The following is a 25,896-nucleotide window of genomic DNA, read 5'->3' on the forward strand; positions in this document are numbered from 1 at the left end:
TTTTTCTTACCCATGTTTATGTACTGCTGTGTCAAGTGCCCGCTGAAATACTGATTACAAATGTATGCATAACTACAATTGAAACTAATAAAAAATATATATTTTTTAAAAGTAGATGATACTAAAGTTCAGTTAGTGGTAGTGTGGTCGAGCAGTTAGACTCATCAGAGGGTAGTGCTCACCTCCTCTGCACCCCTGGACAGGCCTCTCCTCCTGTGCACCCCTGGACAGGCCTCTCCTCCTCTGCACTCCTGGACAGACCTCGCCTCCCTCCTCTGCACTCCTGGACAGGCCTCTCCTCCTCTGCACCCCTGGACAGGCCTTGCCTCCTCTGCATCCCCCTGGACAGGCCTCACCTCCTCTGCACCCCTGGAAAGGCCTCTCCTCCTCTGCCTCCTGGACATGCCTCTCCTCCTCTGCACCCCTGGACAGGCCTCTCCTCCTCTGCAACCCTGGACAGACCTCTCCTCCTCTGCCCCTCCCCTGGACTGGCCTCACCTCCTCTGGACAGGCCTCTCCTCCTCTGGACAGGCCTCAGCTTCTCTCCTCCTCTGGACAGGCCTCTCGGTGCTTCTCACAGGACCCCTCCACTCCTGAGTCGCCGCCGCTTCTCGTGGCCTGCTACCACCTTACATCACTTCCTCAGGAGGTGACGAGGCACATACCGATCCCGGGGCCCCCAGCGGTGCTCAAGCTGCCAGCAGCACCACAGATGAGCCCCCCCCTCCTCCCCCTTCCCCCCTGAGTGAGAGTCTCAGGGGCGGCGCCGCGGGCAGGAAATGAAATGTAACCTTGCAGCAGCCTGACTCCAGAGCTGAGCAGACTCTTAAAGATCCTGAACTATCACCTCACTGAGCCACCTATCGAGGGACTATCTGTATCCCCCCAATGTTGGAACTTGAAATGAGGCGAAATAGAGATTGAGCAACAGATAATGTGTAAAAGTGATTTTTCTTACCCATGTTTATGTACTGCTGTGTCAAGTGCCCGCTGAAATACTGATTACAAATGTATGCATAACTGCGATTGAAACTAATAAAAAATATATATTTTTAAAAAGTAGATGATACTAAAGTTCAGTTTGTGGTAGTGTGGTCGAGCAGTTAGACTCATCAGAGGGTAGTGCTCACCTACTCTGCACCCCTGGACAGGCCTCACCTCCTCTGCACCCCTGGACAGGCCTCTCCTCCTCTGCACTCCTGGACAGGCCTCACCCCCTCTGTACCCCTGGACAGGCCTCTCCTCCTGTGCACCCCTGGACAGGCCTCACCTCCTCTGCACCCCTGGACAGACCTCTCCTCCCTCCTCTGCACTCCTGGACAGGCCTCTCCTCCTCTGCACCCCTGGACAGGCCTCACCTCCTCTGCACCCCTGGACAGGCCTTTCCTCCTCTGCCCCCCTGGACAGGACTCACCTCCTCTGCACCCCTGGACAGGCCTCACCTCCTCTGCACCCCTGGACAGGCCTCTCCTCCTCTGCACCCCTGGACAGGCCTCTCCTCCTCTGCACCCCTGGACAGGCCTCACCTCCTCTGCATCCCTGGACAGGCCTCTCCTCCTCTGTACCCCTGGACAGGCCTCTCCTCCCCTGCACCCCTGGACAGGCCTCACCTCCTCTGCACCCCTGGACAGGCCTCACCTCCTCTGCACCCCTGGGCAGGCCTCTCCTCCTCTGCACCCCTGGACAGGTTTCTCCTCCTCTGCCCCTCCTCTGGACAGGCCTCTCCTCCTCTGCACCCCTGGACAAGTTTCTCCTCCTGTGCCCCTCCTCTGGACAGGCCTCTCCTCCTCTGCACCCCTGGACGGGCCTCTCCTCCTCTGCACCCCTGGACAGGCCTCTCCTCCTCTGCACCCATGGACAGGCCTCACCTCCTATGCACCCCTGGACAGGCCTCACCTCCTCTGCACCCCTGGACCGGCCTCAACTCCTCTGCCCCCTGGACAGGCCTCTCCTCCTCTGCACCCCTGGACAGGCCTCTCCTCCTCTGCATCCCTGGACAGGCCTCACCTCCTCTGCACCCCTGGACAGGCCTCACCTTCTCTGCACCCCTGGACAGGCCTCTCCTCCTCTGCACCCCTGGACAGGCCTCTCCTCCTCTGCCCCTCCTCTGGACAGGCCTCTCCTCCTCTGCACCCCTGGACAGGCCTCTCCTCCTCTTCACCCCTGGACAGGCCTCTCCTCCTCTGCCCCCCTGGACAGGCCTCACCTCCTCTGCACCCCTGGACAGGCCTCACCTCCTCTACAACCCTGGACATGTCTCTCCTCCTCTGCACCCCTGGACAGGCCTCACCTCCTCTCTACCCCTGGACATGCCTCTCCTCCTATGCACCCCTGGAGAGGCCTCTCCTCCTCTGCACCCCTGGACAGGCCTCTCCTCCTCTGCAACCCTGGACAGACCTCTCCTCCTCTGCCCCTCCCCTGGACTGGCCTCACCTCCTCTGGACAGGCCTCTCCTCCTCTGGACAGGCCTCAGCTTCTCTCCTCCTCTGGACAGGCCTCTCGGTGCTTCTCACAGGACCCCTCCACTCCTGAGTCGCCGCCGCTTCTCGTGGCCTGCTACCACCTTACATCACTTCCTCAGGAGGTGACGAGGCACATCCCATCCCGGGGCCCCCAGCGGTGCTCAAGCTGCCAGCAGCACCACGGATGAGCCCCCCCCTCATCCCCCTTCCCCCCAGAGTGAGAGTCTCAGGGGCGGCGCCGCGGGCAGGAAATGAAATGTAACCTTGCAGCAGCCTGACTCCAGAGCTGAGCAGACTCTTAAAGATCCTGAACTATCACCTCACTGAGCCACCTATCGAGGGACTATCTGTATCCCCCCAATGTTGGAACTTGAAATGAGGCGAAATAGAGAGTGAGCAACAGATAATGTGTAAAAGTGATTTTTCTTACCCATGTTTATGTACTGCTGTGTCAAGTGCCCGCTGAAATACTGATTACAAATGTATGCATAACTGCGATTGAAACTAATAAAAAATATATATTTTTAAAAAGTAGATGATACTAAAGTTCAGTTTGTGGTAGTGTGGTCGAGCAGTTAGACTCATCAGAGGGTAGTGCTCACCTACTCTGCACCCCTGGACAGGCCTCACCTCCTCTGCACCCCTGGACAGGCCTCTCCTCCACTGCACTCCTGGACAGGCCTCACCCCCTCTGCACCCCTGGACAGGCCTCTCCTCCTGTGCACTCCTGGACAAGGCTCACCTCCTCTGCACCCCTGGACAGACCTCTCCTCCCTCCTCTGCACTCCTGGACAGGCCTCTCCTCCTCTGCACCCCTGGACAGGCCTCACCTCCTCTGCACCCCTGGACAGGCCTTTCCTACTCTGCCCCCCTGGACAGGACTCACCTCCTCTGCACCCCTGGACAGGCCTCACCTCCTCTGCACCCCTGGACAGGCCACTCCTCCTCTGCACCCCTGGACAGGCCTCTCCTCCTCTGCACCCCTGGACAGGCCTCACCTCCTCTGCACCCCTGGACAGGCCTCTCCTCCTCTGCACCCCTGGACAGGCCTCTCCTCCTCTGCACCCCTAGACAGGCCTCACCTCCTCTGCACCCCTGGACAGGCCTCACCTCCTCTGCACCCCTGGGCAGGCCTCTCCTCCTCTGCACCCCTGGACAGGTTTCTCCTCCTCTGCCCCTCCTCTGGACAGGCCTCTCCTCCTCTGCACCCCTGGACAGGTTTCTCCTCCTGTGCCCCTCCTCTGGACAGGCCTCTCCTCCTCTGCACCCCTGGACGGGCCTCTCCTCCTCTGCGCCCCTGGACAGGCCTCTCCTCCTCTGCACCCATGGACAGGCCTCACCTCCTATGCACCCCTGGACAGGCCTCACCTCCTCTGCACCCCTGGACCGGCCTCAACTCCTCTGCCCCCTGGACAGGCCTCTCCTCCTCTGCACCCCTGGACAGGCCTCTCCTCCTCTGCATCCCTGGACAGGCCTCTCCTCCTCTGCAGCCCTGGAGAGGCCTCTCCTCCTCTGCATCCCTGGACAGGCCTCACCTCCTCTGCACCCCTGGACAGGCCTCACCTTCTCTGCACCCCTGGACAGGCCTCTCCTCCTCTGCACCCCTGGACAGGCCTCTCCTCCTCTGCCCCTCCTCTGGACAGGCCTCTCCTCCTCTGCACCCCTGGACAGGCCTCTCCTCCTCTTCACCCCTGGACAGGCCTCTCCTCCTCTGCCCCCCTGGACAGGCCTCACCTCCTCTGCACCCCTGGACAGGCCTCACCTCCTCTACAACCCTGGACATGTCTCTCCTCCTCTGCACCCCTGGACAGGCCTCACCTCCTCTCTACCCCTGGACATGCCTCTCCTCCTATGCACCCCTGGAGAGGCCTCTCCTCCTCTGCACCCCTGGACAGGCCTCTCCTCCTCTGCCCCCCTGGACAGGCCTGACCTCCTCTTACCCCTGGACAGGCCTCTTCTCCTCTGCACCCCTGAACAGGCCTCACCTCCTCTGCACCCCTGGACAGGCCTCACCTCCTCTGTACCCCTGGACAGGCCTCTCCTCCTCTGCCCCCCTGGACAGGCCTCACCTCCTCTGCAGCCCTGGACAGGCCTCACCTCCTCTGCACCCCTGGACAGGCCTCTCCTCCTCTGCACCCCTGGACAGGCCTCACCTCCTCTGCACCGCTGGACAGGCCTCACCTCCTCTGCACCCCTGGACAGGCCTCTCATCCTCTGCACCCCTGGACAGGTTTCTCCTCCTCTGCCCCTCCTCTGGACAGGCCTCTCCTCCTCTGCACCCCTGGACATGCCTCTCCTCCTCTGCACCCCTGGACAGGCCTCTCCTCCTCTGCACCCCTGAACATGCCTCACCTCCTCCGCACCCCTGGACAGGCCTCTCATCCTCTGCACCCCTGGACAGGTTTCTCCTCCTCTGCCCCTCCTCTGGACAGGCCTCTCCTCCTCTGCACCCCTGGACAGGCCTCTCCTCCTCTGCACCCCTGTACATGCCTCTCCTCCTCTGCACCCCTGGACAGGCCTCTCCTCCTCTGCCCCCTGGACAGGCCTCACCTCCTATGCACCCCTGGACAGGCCTCACCTCCTCTGCACCCCTGGACCGGCCTCAACTCCTCTGCCCCCTGGACAGGCCTCTCCTCCTCTGCACCCCTGGACAGGCCTCTCCTCCTCTGCCCCCCTGGACAGGACTCACCTCCTCTGCACCCCTGGACAGGCCTCACCTCCTCTGCACCCCTGGACAGGCCTCTCCTCCTCTGCACCCCTGGACAGGCCTCTCCTCCTCTGCACCCCTGGACAGGCCTCACCTCCTCTGCCCCCCTGGACAGGACTCACCTCCTCTGCACCCCTGGACAGGCCTCACCTCCTCTGCACCCCTGGACAGGCCTCTCCTCCTCTGCACCCCTGGACAGGCCTCTCCTCCTCTGCATCCCTGGACAGGCCTCTCCTCCTCTGCACCCCTGGACAGGCCTCTCCTCCTCTGCATCCCTGGACAGGCCTCACCTCCTCTGCACCCCTGGACAGGCCTCACCTTCTCTGCACCCCTGGACAGGCCTCTCCTCCTCTGCACCCCTGGACAGGCCTCTCCTCCTCTGCCCCTCCTCTGGACAGGCCTCTCCTCCTCTGCACCCCTGGACAGGCCTCTCCTCCTCTTCACCCCTGGACAGGCCTCTCCTCCTCTGCCCCCCTGGACAGGCCTCACCTCCTCTGCACCCCTGGACAGGCCTCACCTCCTCTACAACCCTGGACATGTCTCTCCTCCTCTGCACCCCTGGACAGGCCTCACCTCCTCTCTACCCCTGGACATGCCTCTCCTCCTATGCACCCCTGGAGAGGCCTCTCCTCCTCTGCACCCCGGACAGGCCTCTCCTCCTCTGCCCCCCTGGACAGGCCTGACCTCCTTTTACCCCTGGACAGGCCTCTTCTCCTCTGCACCCCTGAACAGGCCTCACCTCCTCTGCACCCCTGGACAGGCCTCACCTCCTCTGTACCCCTGGACAGGCCTCTCCTCCTCTGCCCCCCTGGACAGGCCTCACCTCCTCTGCAGCCCTGGACAGGCCTCACCTCCTCTGCACCCCTGGACAGGCCTCTCCTCCTCTGCACCCCTGGACAGGCCTCACCTCCTCTGCACTGCTGGACAGGCCTCACCTCCTCTGCACCCCTGGACAGGCCTCTCATCCTCTGCACCCCTGGACAGGTTTCTCCTCCTCTGCCCCTCCTCTGGACAGGCCTCTCCTCCTCTGCACCCCTGGACATGCCTCTCCTCCTCTGCACCCCTGGACAGGCCTCTCCTCCTCTGCACCCCTGAACATGCCTCACCTCCTCTGCACCCCTGGACAGGCCTCTCATCCTCTGCACCCCTGGACAGGTTTCTCCTCCTCTGCCCCTCCTCTGGACAGGCCTCTCCTCCTCTGCACCCCTGGACAGGCCTCTCCTCCTCTGCACCCCTGTACATGCCTCTCCTCCTCTGCACCCCAGGACAGGCCTCTCCTCCTCTGCCCCCCTGGACAGGACTCACCTCCTCTGCACCCCTGGACAGGCCTCACCTCCTCTGCACCCCTGGACAGGCCTCTCCTCCTCTGCACCCCTGGACAGGCCTCTCCTCCTCTGCACCCCTGGACAGGCCTCACCTCCTCTGCACCCCTGGACAGGCCTCACCTCCTCTGCACCCCTGGGCAGGCCTCTCCTCCTCTGCACCCCTGGACAGGTTTCTCCTCCTCTGCCCCTCCTCTGGACAGGCCTCTCCTCCTCTGCACCCCTGGACAGGTTTCTCCTCCTCTGCCCCTCCTCTGGACAGGCCTCTCCTCCTCTGCACCCCTGGACGGGCCTCTCCTCCTCTGCACCCCTGGACAGGCCTCTCCTCCTCTGCACCCCTGGACAGGCCTCACCTCCTATGCACCCCTGGACAGGCCCCACCTCCTCTGCACCCCTGGACCGGCCTCAACTCCTCTGCCCCCTGGACAGGCCTCTCCTCCTCTGCACCCCTGGACAGGCCTCTCCTCCTCTGCATCCCTGGACAGGCCTCACCTCCTCTGCACCCCTGGACAGGCCTCACCTTCTCTGCACCCCTGGACAGGCCTCTCCTCCTCTGCACCCCTGACAGGCCTCTCCTCCTCTGCCCCTCCTCTGGACAGGCCTCTCCTCCTCTGCACCCCTGGACAGGCCTCTCCTCCTCTTCACCCCTGGACAGGCCTCTCCTCCTCTGCCCCCCTGGACAGGCCTCACCTCCTCTGCACCCCTGGACAGGCCTCACCTCCTCTACAACCCTGGACATGTCTCTCCTCCTCTGCACCCCTGGACAGGCCTCACCTCCTCTCTACCCCTGGACATGCCTCTCCTCCTCTGCCCCCCTGGACAGGCCTCACCTCCTCTGCACCCTTGGACAGGCCTCACCTCCTCTGCAGCCCTGGATAGGCCTCACCTCCTTGCACCCCTGGACAGGCCTCTCCTCCTCTGCACCCCTGGACAGGCCTCACCTCCTCTGCACCCCTGGACAGGCCTCAACTCCTCTGCACCCCTGGACAGGCCTCAACTCCTCTGCACCCCTGGACAGGCCTCACCTCCTCTGAACCACTGGATAGGCCTCTCCTCCTCTGCGTCCCTGGGAAGGCCTCTCCTCCTCTACACCCCTGGACAGGCCTCAGCTCCTCTGCAACCCAGGACAGGCCTCACCACCTCTGCACCCCCTGGACAGACCTGTCCTGGCCTCACCTCCTCTGCACCCCTGGACTGGCCTGACCTTCTCTGCACCCCTGGACAGGGCCCACCTCCACTGCACCCCAGAACTGGCCTTACCTCCTTCGCACCCTTGGACAGGCCTCACCTCCTCTGCACCCCTGGTCAGCCCTCTCCTCCTCTGACCCCTGGACAGGCCTCTCCTGCTCAGCACCCCTGGACAGGCCTCACCTCTTCTGCACCCCTGGACAGGCCTCTCATCCTCTGCACCCCTGGACAGGCCTCACCTCCTCTGCACCCCTGGACAGGCCTTACTTCCTCCGCACCTCTGGACAGGCCTCACCTCCTCTGCACCCCTGGACAGGCCTTTACCTCCTCTGCACCCCTGGACAGGCCTCACCTCCTCTGCACCCCTGGCCAGGCCTCTCCTCCTATGCACCCCTAGGGGGGCCTTCACTCCTCTGCACCCCTGGACAGGCCTCAGCTCCTCTGCACCCCTGGACAGGCCTTGGCTCCTCTGCAAACCCCTGGACAGGCCTCACCTCCTCTGCACCCCTGGACAGGCCTCACCTCCTCTACAACCCTGGACATGTCTCTCCTCCTCTGCACCCCTGGACAGACCTCTCCTCCTCTGCACCCCTGGACATGCCTCTCCTCCTATGCACCCCTGGACAGGCCTCTTCTCCTCTGCACCCCTGGACAGGCCTCTCCTCCTCTGCCCCCCTGGACAGACCTGACCTCCTCTGACCCCTGGACAGGCCTCTCCTCCTCTGCACCCCTGGACAGGCCTCGCCTCCTCTGCATCCCCTGGACAGGCCTCGCCTCCTTTGCACCCCAGGACAGGCCTCCCCTCCTCTGCACCCCTGGACATGCCTCTCCTCCTCTGCACCCCTGGACAGTCCTCACCTCCTCTGTACCCCTGGACATGCCTCTCTACCTATTCACCCCTGGACAGGCCTCTCCTTCTCTGCACCCCTGGACAGGCTTCTCCTCCTCTGCACTTCTGGACAGGTATCTCCTCCTCTGACCCCTGGACATGCCTCACCTCCTCTGTGTTAGACGGACCGGAAGGGTCGGCCGAGGATAAGGGGAGAGGTCTCCGGGGAGAGCCGTCTCCAGCGATCGTACAGACAAGTAACTTCCCCCCCACAGACGGACACCACACCAGGATAAGGTTTAACGATACTTTATAAGCAATTCTTTAAGTACGGTAAAATGATACAAGGAGGTCTGGACTCAGGGGTCCCCTCGATTCTGGTCTCTGGATTGGGAAAAGGGGTAGCGGGACAGTCTTGTTACCAATAGATGAAAATAGCTCTCAATCCTCGAGCTCGGCGTTCTAGATGATCGGGCCGCGGCGGAGCCAGCAGGTCCCGGGATGGATGAAGGAAGCGACGGTCCGCGGCGGAGCCAGCAGGTCCCGATGGAGATGGTAGTTACAAATGGTCCGCGGCCACGCCAGCAGGTCCCGACGACGATGAAGGTTTACGAAGGTTGCGGCAGCGCCAGCAGGCAGGACGATAGTTCGCAAGGCAGAGCTACGGCAGCGCCAGTAGCCCGTCAAGGATGAGTTCTTCTCTGCGTCTCTCGACTCCAGGATACAACTGTCTTCCTGCTCTGGAGCTGCCCCAGTTATAGGGCTGGTGCCCTTTGATGTCCGGCCCTCTGCACTTGGAGGTCGGGGGGTCCGGGATGAAGGAGTCCAGACACCCAGCAGGGGGGTGGAGCCAGCGCCCGGGGAGGTTGTGGGCGAGCGGTACCTGGCGGGGGAGAGCCGTCGACACCTCTTTCTCCCATTGACCTGCCAAGTAGTCCGCTCACCTCCTGGGTGGATGGTGGTGCCGGGATGTCTGAGGCCTGGCCAGGCCCAGGGTTGGGGTCGATCGGGGGCCACGCGGCCTCGTGGTGGAGTGTCCAAGATGGCGCCCAAGCTGGGCGCGCGGGCCGGTAGTGGATCGGGCCCACGAGGTCGATATGTTCAGGGGCAAGGGTCCCGGAGGGGACGGAAAACGTGAAGTGGTGGTGTGTGACACTTGAGGGACCGGGCTCGGGCCTGGTCGGGCAGAGGGGGAGCGGCCCTTCACGTGGCCTGTCCAACATGCGTCCCCCCCAGCTGAAGGCGGGGAGAGTCACCCATCCTCTTGGGGACTCTCCTCGTCGAGGCGGAAAAAGCGGGACAGGCCATCCGCGTTGGCGTGATCTGGCCCAGGCCGGTGTTCAACAGTGAAGTCCATCCCTTGTAGGGAGATGGACCAACGTAGTAGTTTTGGGTTCTCCCCCCGCATCTGCATCAGCCACTGCAGGGGTCGATGGTCGGTTTGCAGCCGGAAGTGTGTGCCAAAGAGGTAGGGCCGGAGCTTTTTGAGGGCCCATACCACGGCGAAGGCCTCCCTCTCGATGGTGCTCCAGCGTTGTTCTCGAGGTAGGAGTCGCCTGCTGATGAAGGCCACTGGCTGATCAAGGCCTTCGGTGTTCAATTGAGACAGGACCGCCCCAATGCCGTGGTCGGAGGCATCCGTCTGGACGACGAATTCCCGGCTGTAGTCGGGGGCCTGGAGCACAGGGGCGGAGCACATGGCGGCCTTCAGTTGTTCGAAGGCTGTTTGACAATCTGGGGTCCAGTTGACCTTCTTGGGTTGATTTTTGGACGTGAGTTCTGTGAGGGGCCCCACTATGGTACCATAGTCTTTCACGAACCGTCTGTAATAGCCCGTGAGTCCCATAAAGGCGCGTACCTCGGTCTGGGTGATGGGGGGCTGCCAGGACTGGATGGCGGCAATCTTGAGCTGCAGAGGGGCCACCAGGCCGCTTCCCACCTGGTGTCCGAGGTAGGTTACGGACCCCTGACCAATTTGGCATTTGCTGGCCTTGATCGTGAGGCCAGCTCGCTGAAGGGCCTGTAGCACCGCTCGGAGGTGGTGGAGGTGGTCGGACCAATGGTGGCTGTACACAGCGATGTCGTCTAGGTAGGCGGCGCTGAATCCTTCGAGCCCGGCCAAGACCTGATTGACGAGCCGCTGAAATGTTGCTGGAGCATTCTTCATGCCGAAGGGCATGACCTTGAAATGATAATGGCCATCAGGAGTGGAAGATGCAGATCGTTCTTGGGCCCGGGGTGTGAGGCCGATCTGCCAGTAGCCCGCCGTCAGGTCGAAAATACTGAGGTAGCGGGCAGCTACCATGCGGTCGATTAGCTCGTCTGCCCGGGGGATGGGGTGTGCGTCCGTTCTGGTGACCGCATTCAAGCCCCGGTAGTCGACGCAGAACCGGAGTTCCGGTGTGGTGCCGGGAGGGGCTGCTTTGGGGACCAGTACTACTGGGCTGGCCCAGGGGCTGTCTGAGGGCTCAATGACCCCGAGCGTGAGCATTTTGGTTACTTCTTCCTGGATGCAGGCCCGTACCCGATCTGGTACGCGGTAGGCCCGGTGGCGGATAGGGGGGCTGTCCCCCGTGTCCACGTCGTGCACACACCAGGAAGTGACACCTGGGGTGAGGGAAAACAGGCCGGCGAACTGCAACAGAAGGTCTCGACATTCTTGGCGTTGTTCCAGGGTGAGGGCCTCCGAGAGTCGGACCCCATCCACGGAGCCATCTTTCTCCCGAGTCCGTAGGAGGTCAGGGAGGGGTTCGGAGTCTTCTTCGGCTCCATTGTCTGTGGCCATCAGGAGGCTGAGTTCTGAACGTACAAAGTGGGGTTTCAGTCTATTAGCGTGGAGGACTCGGAGGGGGTTCCGTGAAGATTCCATGTCGATGAGATAGGTGACAGGACCCTTGCGCTCGACTACTTTGAAGGGCCCCGTCCACTTGTCTTGCAGGGCGCAGGGTTCGGTGGGGGACATCACCCATACCTGTTGTCCGGGTTCAAATTCGATGGAGGAGGCATTTTGGTCATACCACTTTTTCATGTCCTCTTGACTGGCCTCCAAGTTTGCTTTTGCCAGCTCTCTGAACCGTCGGGTCTGGTTACGGAGGGTTAGGAGGTATTTGAAGACATCTGGAGGGTTCTTTAGAGGGGGCATTTCCCAGCCTTCCTTGACTAGACTGAGAGGCCCCCGTACGGGATGTCCATACAATATTTCAAACGGGCTGAAGCCGAGGGACTTCTGGGGGACCTCTCGATATGCGAAGAGGAGGCACGGCAGCAGCACATCCCACTGGCGACGGAGGGGCTCTTCCAACCCCTCAATCATCCCTTTGAGCGTGCGGTTGAACCGCTCAACGAGTCCGTTTCCTTGAGGGTGATAGGGGGTCGTGAATCGGTAGGTGACCCCACACTGTTGCCAGAGGGACTTCATATATTTGGAAATAAAGTTCGTGCCTCTGTCGCTGACGACTTCTCGGGGGAAGCCCACACGGGAGAAGATCCCCATCAGGGCCCGGCCGACTACCGGGGCTGTCACAGTTCACAGGGGAACAGCCTCGGGGTAGCGGGTGGCGTGGTCCACCAGTACCAGGATGAACCGATGTCCTTGTTTTGTACGGGGGTCCAGGGGCCCCACAATGTCTATCCCGACCCTCTCGAACGGGGTGGTGACCACGGGAAATGGTTGCAGGGGGGCTTTTAGTTTGCGGCCGCTCTTTCCACTGGCTTGGCACGTGGGGCAAGATCGGCAATGCTGGAGTACATCATTCCTCATTTTGGGCCAGAAGAAGTGGGTCACTAGGCGGCTGTAGGTTTTATCCTGACCCAGGTGTCCAGCCAGGGGGACATCGTGGGCCAGGTTTAGCAAGAAGTCTCTAAAACGGAGGGGCACCACTAGCACTCGGCTGGCCCCCAGCTCCGCGATCCTTTGTTCACTGTATAGCAGATCATTGTCCCAGTAGATCCAATGTGTTCCGGAGGTATCCCCTGCGCTCTGGGCGAGGGCTAGTTGGCGGAGTCCCTCGAGGGAGGGACAGGTCTTCTGCTCTTGGCGAAACTGCTCCTGTGTGGGCCCCCCCTCTTGATGCCACTGGTCGAGGCCAGCGAGGTCCGGAGGTTGAGCTGGTTCTGGGGGGACGGCACGGTCGGTGTCTTCGACTGGGGCGACCGGGGGAGGAGGCGCCGGCCATTCGGGTTCCTCCGGTCGGGGATTGGCACGGGCGGCCATGGACCGGGTGGTGACGCACGCCCAGTCCGGGATGCCTAACATCCCCAGGTGTTCTCTTCGTTCTACGGCTGCCCACGGAGAGCTTTCAAGGTCATTTCCCAGGAGGCAGTCTACGGGGGCATCATTCCGGACCGTCACTTTCAACATGCCGGAGACCCCTCCCCATTCGAAAGGGACGCAGGCCATCCGACACAGACTTTCCGAGTTATCGGCTGAACGGACAGGGCAGAGAATGTTTGGTAGGAACTGTTCTGGGGTCACCAGGTGACAGCGGACGGCTGTTACACTGGCCCCGGTGTCACGGAGGGCTTCGGCCTGGCGTCCATTGATGCTCACCCATTGGCTGTACTTCCGGGTGTTAGCGGGTAGGGGGACCCGCGGGACCATGTCTTTCCCCCCTAAGCATGCTAGAGCCATGGCGGCTGGCTCCCATTCTTGATGCTCTTGCTCATATTCTTCCTGCTCCTCGGAGATCTGTTCTTCCCCCAGGGCAGCAGCGGCCACTTGGCGGGGTCTTGGGCTCTGGTACTGTGGGCAATTTGGGTCGTTTGCATAGTGGCCGACTCGTTGGCATCGGTGACACGTGACATTGGCTCTGTATCCCGGTCGCGCCGGGTGCTGCCCCGGTTGGCCGGGGGGGTGGTGCTGGTAGCGGGGGCGACCGGAGCGTTGTCTCTTCCTCGTCCTTGGCCCCCTCCTCCTCCTCGGGGACGGTGCTGACCGTTGTTGTTCCGGTTCTGTTCATAGGATCCATTTCGGCCCACTCTGGTGATTTCCCACCGGTCAGCCTCGGCTGCGAGCTGCCGTGGATCAGTCAATTTGCTGTCGAGGAGGTGCTGCCGGAGCTCAATGAAGCAATTGTTTGATAGATGCTCCCACACCATGAGATTGAATAGTTGTTCGTAAGTTGTGACATTGCTTCCTTTTATCCAGCCCTCGAAGGCTCGGCTAAAATAGTTCACGTAGTCCACCCAAGTTGTACCCGGGATGCGGGTGCAGTCTCGGAACCTCTGACGGTACATCTCGGGTGTGAGCCCATAGCGGGTGAGGAGGGCAGCTTTCATGTGGTCATAGGAGGTCATCTGATGGTCCGGGAGCTGTAGCAGGGCATCGCGGCCCTCATTGAGGAATCTCCCCCATAGACCGGCTCCCCAGTCGCTTCGATCGATCCGGTGGGCGGTCATAGCGATTTCGTAGGCCTTGAACCATTGCTGGATGTCGTCCTCTCGGAAGTATTCTCGAACGACATCCTTGGGGATGTGTACCTTCTTATCTGTTGTCCCTGGGGTGTGGGGTTGCTCGGGCACCCCTAATTCTTTGTTCTGCTTGCGTAAGTCTATCTCAGCTAATTTGCGCTCGTGTTCATATGCCAGTCTCTTTTCCTCGAGCTCCCTTTGTCTCTGTTTTTCCTCTCTTTCTTCTCGGAGACGCAGGTGCTCTAAGCTCAGTTTTTGTTCGGCCAACTTAAGTTCAACATCCATTTTGAGCCGGGCCATTTCTAGTTCATGTAGTCGTGTTCTTTCTCGTTCCTGGATCTCGTCTTGCGAGAGACCCGTTCTTCGCTCCTCGGGGGCCGTGGTGTTTTTTTCTACTGCTGCGATGTTTTGGTCGGTGGTTCCGACGGCCCCGGTTTCTGCCCAGGACTCTAGGGCATGCTTGAAATCGTCTTTGGTACTTAGACCGGTGGTAGCGATACCTAGTTCGATGCAGAATTGTTTTAATTCACGATGGCTGTACTCGTCCAATTTCTCCATCTGAAATTTCTCGGTGGATCCGCTTTCTTTGGTTGTCATCGTGATTTCGTCGTGGGGTGAGCTACTTTCTGTACGATTATGCGGTGATTCGGATCCCACCGCTGCCACCAATGTTAGACGGACCGGAAGGGTCGGCCGAGGATAAGGGGAGAGGTCTCCGGGGAGAGCCGTCTCCAGCGATCGTACAGACAAGTAACTTCCCCCCCACAGACGGACACCACACCAGGATAAGGTTTAACGATACTTTATAAGCAATTCTTTAAGTACGGTAAAATGATACAAGGAGGTCTGGACTCAGGGGTCCCCTCGATTCTGGTCTCTGGATTGGGAAAAGGGGTAGCGGGACAGTCTTGTTACCAATAGATGAAAATAGCTCTCAATCCTCGAGCTCGGCGTTCTAGATGATCGGGCCGCGGCGGAGCCAGCAGGTCCCGGGATGGATGAAGGAAGCGACGGTCCGCGGCGGAGCCAGCAGGTCCCGATGGAGATGGTAGTTACAAACGGTCCGCGGCCACGCCAGCAGGTCCCGACGACGATGAAGGTTTACGAAGGTTGCGGCAGCGCCAGCAGGCAGGACGATAGTTCGCAAGGCAGAGCTACGGCAGCGCCAGTAGCCCGTCAAGGATGAGTTCTTCTCTGCATCTCTCGACTCCAGGATACAACTGTCTTCCTGCTCTGGAGCTGCCCCAGTTATAGGGCTGGTGCCCTTTGATGTCCGGACCCTCGCACTTGGAGGTCGGGGGGTCCGGGATGAAGGAGTCCAGACACCCAGCAGGGGGGTGGAGCCAGCGCCCGGGGAGGTTGTGGGCGAGCGGTACCTGGCGGGGGAGAGCCATCGACACCTCTTTCTCCCATTGACCTGCCAAGTAGTCCGCTCACCTCCTGGGTGGATGGTGGTGCCGGGATGTCTGAGGCCTGGCCAGGCCCAGGGTTGGGGTCGATCGGGGGCCACGCGGCCTCGTGGTGGAGTGTCCAAGATGGCGCCCAGGCTGGGCGCGCGGGCCGGTAGTGGATCGGGCCCACGAGGTCGATATGTTCAGGGGCAAGGGTCCCGGAGGGGACGGAAAACGTGAAGTGGTGGTGTGTGACACTTGAGGGACCGGGCTCGGGCCTGGTCGGGCAGAGGGGGAGCGGCCCTTCACGTGGCCTGTCCAACACTCTGCAGCCCTGGACAGGCCTCTCCTCCTCTGACCCTGGACAGGCCTCTCCTCCTCTGCACCCCTGAACAGGGCTCTCCACCTCTGCACCCCTGGACAAGCCTCCCCTCCTCTGCACCCCTGGACAGGCCTGTCCTGGCCTCACCTCCTCTGCACCCCAGGACAGGCCTCCCCTCCTCTGCACCCCTGGACATGCCTCTCCTCCTCTGCACCCCTGGAAAGTCCTCACCTCCTCTGTACCCCTGGACATGCCTCTCTACCTATTCACCCCTTGACATGCCTCTCCTCCAATGCACCCTTCGACAGGCCTCTCCTCCTCTGCACCCTGGACAGTCCTCTCCACCTGTGCCCCCCTGGACAGGCCTGACCTCCTCTGACCCCTGGACAGGGCTCTCCTCCTCTGCACCCCTGGAAGGCTTCGCCTCCTCTGCATCCCCCTGGACAGGCCTCACCTCCTCTGCACCCCAGGATTGGCCTCCCCTCCTCTGCACCCCTGGACATGCCTCTCCTCCTCTGCACCCCTGGACAGTCCTCACATCCTCTGCACCCCTGGACATGCCTCTCTTCCTATTCCCCCCTGGACGGGCCTCCCCTCCTCTGCACCCCTGGACAGGCCTCTCCTCCTCTGCACTTCTGGATAGGTATCTCCTCCTCTGACCCCTGGACATGCCTCACCTCCTCTGCACCCCTGGACAGGCATCTCCTCCTCTGAATCCCTGAACAGGCCTAAACACATCTGCACCCCTGGACAAGCCTCTCCTCCTCTGCACCCCTGGACAGGCCTCTCCTCCTCTGACCCTGGACTGGCCTCTCCTCCTCTGCATCCCTGGACAAGCCTCACCTCCTCTGCACCCCTGGACAGGCCTCTCCTCCTCTGCACTCCTGAACATGCCTCTCCTCCTCTGCACCCCTGGACAGGCCTCCCCTCCTCTGCCCCCCTGGACAGGTCTGACCTCCTCTGACCCCTGGACAGGCCTCTCCTCCTCTGCACCCCTGGACAGGCCTTGCCTCCTCTGCATCCCCCTGGACAGGCCTCACCTCCTCTGCACCCCTGGAAAGGCCTCTCCTCCTCTGCCTCCTGGACATGCCTCTCCTCCTCTGCACCCCTGGACAGGCCTCTCTTCGTCTGCAACCCTGGACAGGCCTCTCCTCCTCTGCCCCTCCCCTGGACTGGCCTCACCTCCTCTGGACAGGCCTCTCCTCCTCTAGACAGGCCTCAGCTTCTCTCCTCCTCTGGACAGGCCTTTCGGTGCTTCTCACAGGACCCCTCCACTCCTGAGTCGCCGCCGCTTCTCGCGGCCTGCTACCACCTTACGTCACTTCCTCAGGAGGTGACGAGGCACATCCCATCCCGGGGCCCCCAGCGGTGCTCAAGCTGCCAGCAGCACCACGGATGAGCCCCCCCTCCTCCCCCTTCCCCCCAGAGTGAGAGTCTCAGGGGCGGCGCCGCGGGCAGGAAATGAAATGTAACCTTGCAGCAGCCTGACTCCAGAGCTGAGCAGACTCTTAAAGATCCTGAACTATCACCTCACTGAGCCACCTATCGAGGGACTATCTATATCCCCCCAATGTTGGAACTCGAACTGAGGCCAAATAGAGATTGAGCAACAGATAATGTGTAAAAGTGATTTTTCTTACCCATGTTTATGTACTGCTGTGTCAAGTGCCCGCTGAAATACTGATTACAAATGTATGCATAACTACAATTGAAACTAATAAAAAATATATATTTTTTAAAAGTAGATGATACTAAAGTTCAGTTAGTGGTAGTGTGGTCGAGCAGTTAGACTCATCAGAGGGTAGTGCTCACCTCCTCTGCACCCCTGGACAGGCCTCTCCTCCTGTGCACCCCTGGACAGGCCTCTCCTCCTCTGCACTCCTGGACAGACCTCGCCTCCTTCCTATGCACTCCTGGACAGGCCTCTCCTCCTCTGCACCCCTGGACAGGCCTTGCCTCCTCTGCATCCCCCTGGACAGGCCTCACCTCCTCTGCACCCCTGGAAAGGCCTCTCCTCCTCTGCCTCCTGGACATGCCTCTCCTCCTCTGCACCCCTGGACAGGCCTCTCCTCCTCTGCAACCCTGGACAGACCTCTCCTCCTCTGCCCCTCCCCTGGACTGGCCTCACCTCCTCTGGACAGGCCTCTCCTCCTCTGGACAGGCCTCAGCTTCTCTCCTCCTCTGGACAGGCCTCTCGGTGCTTCTCACAGGACCCCTCCACTCCTGAGTCGCCGCCGCTTCTCGTGGCCTGCTACCACCTTACATCACTTCCTCAGGAGGTGACGAGGCACATCCCATCCCTGGGCCCCCAGCGGTGCTCAAGCTGCCAGCAGCACCACAGATGAGCCCCCCCCTCCTCCCCCTTCCCCCCTGAGTGAGAGTCTCAGGGGCGGCGCCGCGGGCAGGAAATGAAATGTAACCTTGCAGCAGCCTGACTCCAGAGCTGAGCAGACTCTTAAAGATCCTGAACTATCACCTCACTGAGCCACCTATCGAGGGACTATCTGTATCCCCCCAATGTTGGAACTTGAACTGAGGCCAAATAGAGATTGAGCAACAGATAATGTGTAAAAGTGATTTTTCTTACCCATGTTTATGTACTGCTGTGTCAAGTGCCCGCTGAAATACTGATTACAAATGTATGCATAACTACAATTGAAACTAATAAAAAATATATATTTTTTAAAAGTAGATGATACTAAAGTTCAGTTAGTGGTAGTGTGGTCGAGCAGTTAGACTCATCAGAGGGTAGTGCTCACCTCCTCTGCACCCCTGGACAGGCCTCTCCTCCTGTGCACCCCTGGACAGGCCTCTCCTCCTCTGCACTCCTGGACAGACCTCGCCTCCCTCCTCTGCACTCCTGGACAGGCCTCTCCTCCTCTGCACCCCTGGACAGGCCTTGCCTCCTCTGCATCCCCCTGGACAGGCCTCACCTCCTCTGCACCCCTGGAAAGGCCTCTCCTCCTCTGCCTCCTGGACATGCCTCTCCTCCTCTGCACCCCTGGACAGGCCTCTCCTCCTCTGCAACCCTGGACAGACCTCTCCTCCTCTGCCCCTCCCCTGGACTGGCCTCACCTCCTCTGGACAGGCCTCTCCTCCTCTGGACAGGCCTCAGCTTCTCTCCTCCTCTGGACAGGCCTCTCGGTGCTTCTCACAGGACCCCTCCACTCCTGAGTCGCCGCCGCTTCTCGTGGCCTGCTACCACCTTACATCACTTCCTCAGGAGGTGACGAGGCACATACCGATCCCGGGGCCCCCAGCGGTGCTCAAGCTGCCAGCAGCACCACAGATGAGCCCCCCCCTCCTCCCCCTTCCCCCCTGAGTGAGAGTCTCAGGGGCGGCGCCGCGGGCAGGAAATGAAATGTAACCTTGCAGCAGCCTGACTCCAGAGCTGAGCAGACTCTTAAAGATCCTGAACTATCACCTCACTGAGCCACCTATCGAGGGACTATCTGTATCCCCCCAATGTTGGAACTTGAAATGAGGCGAAATAGAGATTGAGCAACAGATAATGTGTAAAAGTGATTTTTCTTACCCATGTTTATGTACTGCTGTGTCAAGTGCCCGCTGAAATACTGATTACAAATGTATGCATAACTGCGATTGAAACTAATAAAAAATATATATTTTTAAAAAGTAGATGATACTAAAGTTCAGTTTGTGGTAGTGTGGTCGAGCAGTTAGACTCATCAGAGGGTAGTGCTCACCTACTCTGCACCCCTGGACAGGCCTCACCTCCTCTGCACCCCTGGACAGGCCTCTCCTCCTCTGCACTCCTGGACAGGCCTCACCCCCTCTGCACCCCTGGACAGGCCTCTCCTCCTGTGCACCCCTGGACAGGCCTCACCTCCTCTGCACCCCTGGACAGACCTCTCCTCCCTCCTCTGCACTCCTGGACAGGCCTCTCCTCCTCTGCACCCCTGGACAGGCCTCACCTCCTCTGCACCCCTGGACAGGCCTTTCCTCCTCTGCCCCCCTGGACAGGACTCACCTCCTCTGCACCCCTGGACAGGCCTCACCTCCTCTGCACCCCTGGACAGGCCTCTCCTCCTCTGCACCCCTGGACAGGCCTCTCCTCCTCTGCACCCCTGGACAGGCCTCACCTCCTCTGCATCCCTGGACAGGCCTCTCCTCCTCTGTACCCCTGGACAGGCCTCTCCTCCCCTGCACCCCTGGACAGGCCTCACCTCCTCTGCACCCCTGGACAGGCCTCACCTCCTCTGCACCCCTGGGCAGGCCTCTCCTCCTCTGCACCCCTGGACAGGTTTCTCCTCCTCTGCCCCTCCTCTGGACAGGCCTCTCCTCCTCTGCACCCCTGGACAAGTTTCTCCTCCTGTGCCCCTCCTCTGGACAGGCCTCTCCTCCTCTGCACCCCTGGACGGGCCTCTCCTCCTCTGCACCCTGGACAGTCCTCTCCACCTGTGCCCCCCTGGACAGGCCTGACCTCCTCTGACCCCTGGACAGGGCTCTCCTCCTCTGCACCCCTGGAAGGCTTCGCCTCCTCTGCATCCCCCTGGACAGGCCTCACCTCCTCTGCACCCCAGGATTGGCCTCCCCTCCTCTGCACCCCTGGACATGCCTCTCCTCCTCTGCACCCCTGGACAGTCCTCACATCCTCTGCACCCCTGGACATGCCTCTCTTCCTATTCACCCCTGGACGGGCCTCCCCTCCTCTGCACCCCTGGACAGGCCTCTCCTCCTCTGCACTTCTGGATAGGTATCTCCTCCTCTGACCCCTGGACATGCCTCACCTCCTCTGCACCCCTGGACAGGCATCTCCTCCTCTGAATCCCTGAACAGGCCTAAACACATCTGCACCCCTGGACAAGCCTCTCCTCCTCTGCACCCCTGGACAGGCCTCTCCTCCTCTGACCCTGGACTGGCCTCTCCTCCTCTGCATCCCTGGACAAGCCTCACCTCCTCTGCACCCCTGGACAGGCCTCTCCTCCTCTGCACTCCTGAACATGCCTCTCCTCCTCTGCACCCCTGGACAGGCCTCCCCTCCTCTGCCCCCCTGGACAGGTCTGACCTCCTCTGACCCCTGGACAGGCCTCTCCTCCTCTGCACCCCTGGACAGGCCTTGCCTCCTCTGCATCCCCCTGGACAGGCCTCACCTCCTCTGCACCCCTGGAAAGGCCTCTCCTCCTCTGCCTCCTGGACATGCCTCTACTCCTCTGCACCCCTGGACAGGCCTCTCTTCGTCTGCAACCCTGGACAGGCCTCTCCTCCTCTGCCCCTCCCCTGGACTGGCCTCACCTCCTCTGGACAGGCCTCTCCTCCTCTAGACAGGCCTCAGCTTCTCTCCTCCTCTGGACAGGCCTTTCGGTGCTTCTCACAGGACCCCTCCACTCCTGAGTCGCCGCCGCTTCTCGCGGCCTGCTACCACCTTACGTCACTTCCTCAGGAGGTGACGAGGCACATCCCATCCCGGGGCCCCCAGCGGTGCTCAAGCTGCCAGCAGCACCACGGATGAGCCCCCCCTCCTCCCCCTTCCCCCCAGAGTGAGAGTCTCAGGGGCGGCGCCGCGGGCAGGAAATGAAATGTAACCTTGCAGCAGCCTGACTCCAGAGCTGAGCAGACTCTTAAAGATCCTGAACTATCACCTCACTGAGCCACCTATCGAGGGACTATCTATATCCCCCCAATGTTGGAACTCGAACTGAGGCCAAATAGAGATTGAGCAACAGATAATGTGTAAAAGTGATTTTTCTTACCCATGTTTATGTACTGCTGTGTCAAGTGCCCGCTGAAATACTGATTACAAATGTATGCATAACTACAATTGAAACTAATAAAAAATATATATTTTTTAAAAGTAGATGATACTAAAGTTCAGTTAGTGGTAGTGTGGTCGAGCAGTTAGACTCATCAGAGGGTAGTGCTCACCTCCTCTGCACCCCTGGACAGGCCTCTCCTCCTGTGCACCCCTGGACAGGCCTCTCCTCCTCTGCACTCCTGGACAGACCTCGCCTCCCTCCTATGCACTCCTGGACAGGCCTCTCCTCCTCTGCACCCCTGGACAGGCCTTGCCTCCTCTGCATCCCCCTGGACAGGCCTCACCTCCTCTGCACCCCTGGAAAGGCCTCTCCTCCTCTGCCTCCTGGACATGCCTCTCCTCCTCTGCACCCCTGGACAGGCCTCTCCTCCTCTGCAACCCTGGACAGACCTCTCCTCCTCTGCCCCTCCCCTGGACTGGCCTCACCTCCTCTGGACAGGCTTCTCCTCCTCTGGACAGGCCTCAGCTTCTCTCCTCCTCTGGACAGGCCTCTCGGTGCTTCTCACAGGACCCCTCCACTCCTGAGTCGCCGCCGCTTCTCGTGGCCTGCTACCACCTTACATCACTTCCTCAGGAGGTGACGAGGCACATCCCATCCCTGGGCCCCCAGCGGTGCTCAAGCTGCCAGCAGCACCACAGATGAGCCCCCCCCTCCTCCCCCTTCCCCCCTGAGTGAGAGTCTCAGGGGCGGCGCCGCGGGCAGGAAATGAAATGTAACCTTGCAGCAGCCTGACTCCAGAGCTGAGCAGACTCTTAAAGATCCTGAACTATCACCTCACTGAGCCACCTATCGAGGGACTATCTGTATCCCCCCAATGTTGGAACTTGAACTGAGGCCAAATAGAGATTGAGCAACAGATAATGTGTAAAAGTGATTTTTCTTACCCATGTTTATGTACTGCTGTGTCAAGTGCCCGCTGAAATACTGATTACAAATGTATGCATAACTACAATTGAAACTAATAAAAAATATATATTTTTTAAAAGTAGATGATACTAAAGTTCAGTTAGTGGTAGTGTGGTCGAGCAGTTAGACTCATCAGAGGGTAGTGCTCACCTCCTCTGCACCCCTGGACAGGCCTCTCCTCCTGTGCACCCCTGGACAGGCCTCTCCTCCTCTGCACTCCTGGACAGACCTCGCCTCCCTCCTCTGCACTCCTGGACAGGCCTCTCCTCCTCTGCACCCCTGGACAGGCCTTGCCTCCTCTGCATCCCCCTGGACAGGCCTCACCTCCTCTGCACCCCTGGAAAGGCCTCTCCTCCTCTGCCTCCTGGACATGCCTCTCCTCCTCTGCACCCCTGGACAGGCCTCTCCTCCTCTGCAACCCTGGACAGACCTCTCCTCCTCTGCCCCTCCCCTGGACTGGCCTCACCTCCTCTGGACAGGCCTCTCCTCCTCTGGACAGGCCTCAGCTTCTCTCCTCCTCTGGACAGGCCTCTCGGTGCTTCTCACAGGACCCCTCCACTCCTGAGTCGCCGCCGCTTCTCGTGGCCTGCTACCACCTTACATCACTTCCTCAGGAGGTGACGAGGCACATACCGATCCCGGGGCCCCCAGCGGTGCTCAAGCTGCCAGCAGCACCACAGATGAGCCCCCCCCCTCCTCCCCCTTCCCCCCTGAGTGAGAGTCTCAGGGGCGGCGCCGCGGGCAGGAAATGAAATGTAACCTTGCAGCAGCCTGACTCCAGAGCTGAGCAGACTCTTAAAGATCCTGAACTATCACCTCACTGAGCCACCTATCGAGGGACTATCTGTATCCCCCCAATGTTGGAACTTGAAATGAGGCGAAATAGAGATTGAGCAACAGATAATGTGTAAAAGTGATTTTTCTTACCCATGTTTATGTACTGCTGTGTCAAGTGCCCGCTGAAATACTGATTACAAATGTATGCATAACTGCGATTGAAACTAATAAAAAATATATATTTTTAAAAAGTAGATGATACTAAAGTTCAGTTTGTGGTAGTGTGGTCGAGCAGTTAGACTCATCAGAGGGTAGTGCTCACCTACTCTGCACCCCTGGACAGGCCTCACCTCCTCTGCACCCCTGGACAGGCCTCTCCTCCTCTGCACTCCTGGACAGGCCTCACCCCCTCTGCACCCCTGGACAGGCCTCTCCTCCTGTGCACCCCTGGACAGGCCTCACCTCCTCTGCACCCCTGGACAGACCTCTCCTCCCTCCTCTGCACTCCTGGACAGGCCTCTCCTCCTCTGCACCCCTGGACAGGCCTCACCTCCTCTGCACCCCTGGACAGGCCTTTCCTCCTCTGCCCCCCTGGACAGGACTCACCTCCTCTGCACCCCTGGACAGGCCTCACCTCCTCTGCACCCCTGGACAGGCCTCTCCTCCTCTGCACCCCTGGACAGGCCTCTCCTCCTCTGCACCCCTGGACAGGCCTCACCTCCTCTGCATCCCTGGACAGGCCTCTCCTCCTCTGTACCCCTGGACAGGCCTCTCCTCCCCTGCACCCCTGGACAGGCCTCACCTCCTCTGCACCCCTGGACAGGCCTCACCTCCTCTGCACCCCTGGGCAGGCCTCTCCTCCTCTGCACCCCTGGACAGGTTTCTCCTCCTCTGCCCCTCCTCTGGACAGGCCTCTCCTCCTCTGCACCCCTGGACAAGTTTCTCCTCCTGTGCCCCTCCTCTGGACAGGCCTCTCCTCCTCTGCACCCCTGGACGGGCCTCTCCTCCTCTGCACCCCTGGACAGGCCTCTCCTCCTCTGCACCCATGGACAGGCCTCACCTCCTATGCACCCCTGGACAGGCCTCACCTCCTCTGCACCCCTGGACCGGCCTCAACTCCTCTGCCCCCTGGACAGGCCTCTCCTCCTCTGCACCCCTGGACAGGCCTCTCCTCCTCTGCATCCCTGGACAGGCCTCACCTCCTCTGCACCCCTGGACAGGCCTCACCTTCTCTGCACCCCTGGACAGGCCTCTCCTCCTCTGCACCCCTGGACAGGCCTCTCCTCCTCTGCCCCTCCTCTGGACAGGCCTCTCCTCCTCTGCACCCCTGGACAGGCCTCTCCTCCTCTTCACCCCTGGACAGGCCTCTCCTCCTCTGCCCCCCTGGACAGGCCTCACCTCCTCTGCACCCCTGGACAGGCCTCACCTCCTCTACAACCCTGGACATGTCTCTCCTCCTCTGCACCCCTGGACAGGCCTCACCTCCTCTCTACCCCTGGACATGCCTCTCCTCCTATGCACCCCTGGAGAGGCCTCTCCTCCTCTGCACCCCTGGACAGGCCTCTCCTCCTCTGCAACCCTGGACAGACCTCTCCTCCTCTGCCCCTCCCCTGGACTGGCCTCACCTCCTCTGGACAGGCCTCTCCTCCTCTGGACAGGCCTCAGCTTCTCTCCTCCTCTGGACAGGCCTCTCGGTGCTTCTCACAGGACCCCTCCACTCCTGAGTCGCCGCCGCTTCTCGTGGCCTGCTACCACCTTACATCACTTCCTCAGGAGGTGACGAGGCACATCCCATCCCGGGGCCCCCAGCGGTGCTCAAGCTGCCAGCAGCACCACGGATGAGCCCCCCCCTCATCCCCCTTCCCCCCAGAGTGAGAGTCTCAGGGGCGGCGCCGCGGGCAGGAAATGAAATGTAACCTTGCAGCAGCCTGACTCCAGAGCTGAGCAGACTCTTAAAGATCCTGAACTATCACCTCACTGAGCCACCTATCGAGGGACTATCTGTATCCCCCCAATGTTGGAACTTGAAATGAGGCGAAATAGAGAGTGAGCAACAGATAATGTGTAAAAGTGATTTTTCTTACCCATGTTTATGTACTGCTGTGTCAAGTGCCCGCTGAAATACTGATTACAAATGTATGCATAACTGCGATTGAAACTAATAAAAAATATATATTTTTAAAAAGTAGATGATACTAAAGTTCAGTTTGTGGTAGTGTGGTCGAGCAGTTAGACTCATCAGAGGGTAGTGCTCACCTACTCTGCACCCCTGGACAGGCCTCACCTCCTCTGCACCCCTGGACAGGCCTCTCCTCCACTGCACTCCTGGACAGGCCTCACCCCCTCTGCACCCCTGGACAGGCCTCTCCTCCTGTGCACTCCTGGACAAGGCTCACCTCCTCTGCACCCCTGGACAGACCTCTCCTCCCTCCTCTGCACTCCTGGACAGGCCTCTCCTCCTCTGCACCCCTGGACAGGCCTCACCTCCTCTGCACCCCTGGACAGGCCTTTCCTACTCTGCCCCCCTGGACAGGACTCACCTCCTCTGCACCCCTGGACAGGCCTCACCTCCTCTGCACCCCTGGACAGGCCACTCCTCCTCTGCACCCCTGGACAGGCCTCTCCTCCTCTGCACCCCTGGACAGGCCTCACCTCCTCTGCACCCCTGGACAGGCCTCTCCTCCTCTGCACCCCTGGACAGGCCTCTCCTCCTCTGCACCCCTAGACAGGCCTCACCTCCTCTGCACCCCTGGACAGGCCTCACCTCCTCTGCACCCCTGGGCAGGCCTCTCCTCCTCTGCACCCC

The 25,896-nt window shown here is 60.7% G+C and overlaps 1 protein-coding gene across 7 annotated transcripts in view; it reads right to left on the bottom strand.

Moving 5' to 3' along the window:
- The window catches only part of LOC147738019 (uncharacterized), a 520,426-nt gene that overhangs the window by 210,905 nt on the left and 283,625 nt on the right, over nucleotides 1–25,896 (bottom strand). Inside the window, exon 1 of one of the 7 annotated variants that reach the window (XM_086951561.1) lies at nucleotides 21,833–21,949. The exons of 5 other annotated variants lie outside the window; for them this stretch is intronic. The gene's annotated coding sequence lies outside the window, so the exon portion shown is untranslated. Of the gene's footprint in view, nucleotides 1–498; nucleotides 645–21,832; nucleotides 21,950–25,896 lie in introns of those variants that run through there. One more of the 7 variants, XM_086951559.1, reaches the window with a different exon arrangement.

This window comes from Lissotriton vulgaris, chromosome 1_1 (genome assembly GCF_964263255.1).
Source record: "Lissotriton vulgaris chromosome 1_1, aLisVul1.2, whole genome shotgun sequence".
Taxonomy (NCBI): Eukaryota; Metazoa; Chordata; class Amphibia; order Caudata; family Salamandridae; genus Lissotriton; species Lissotriton vulgaris.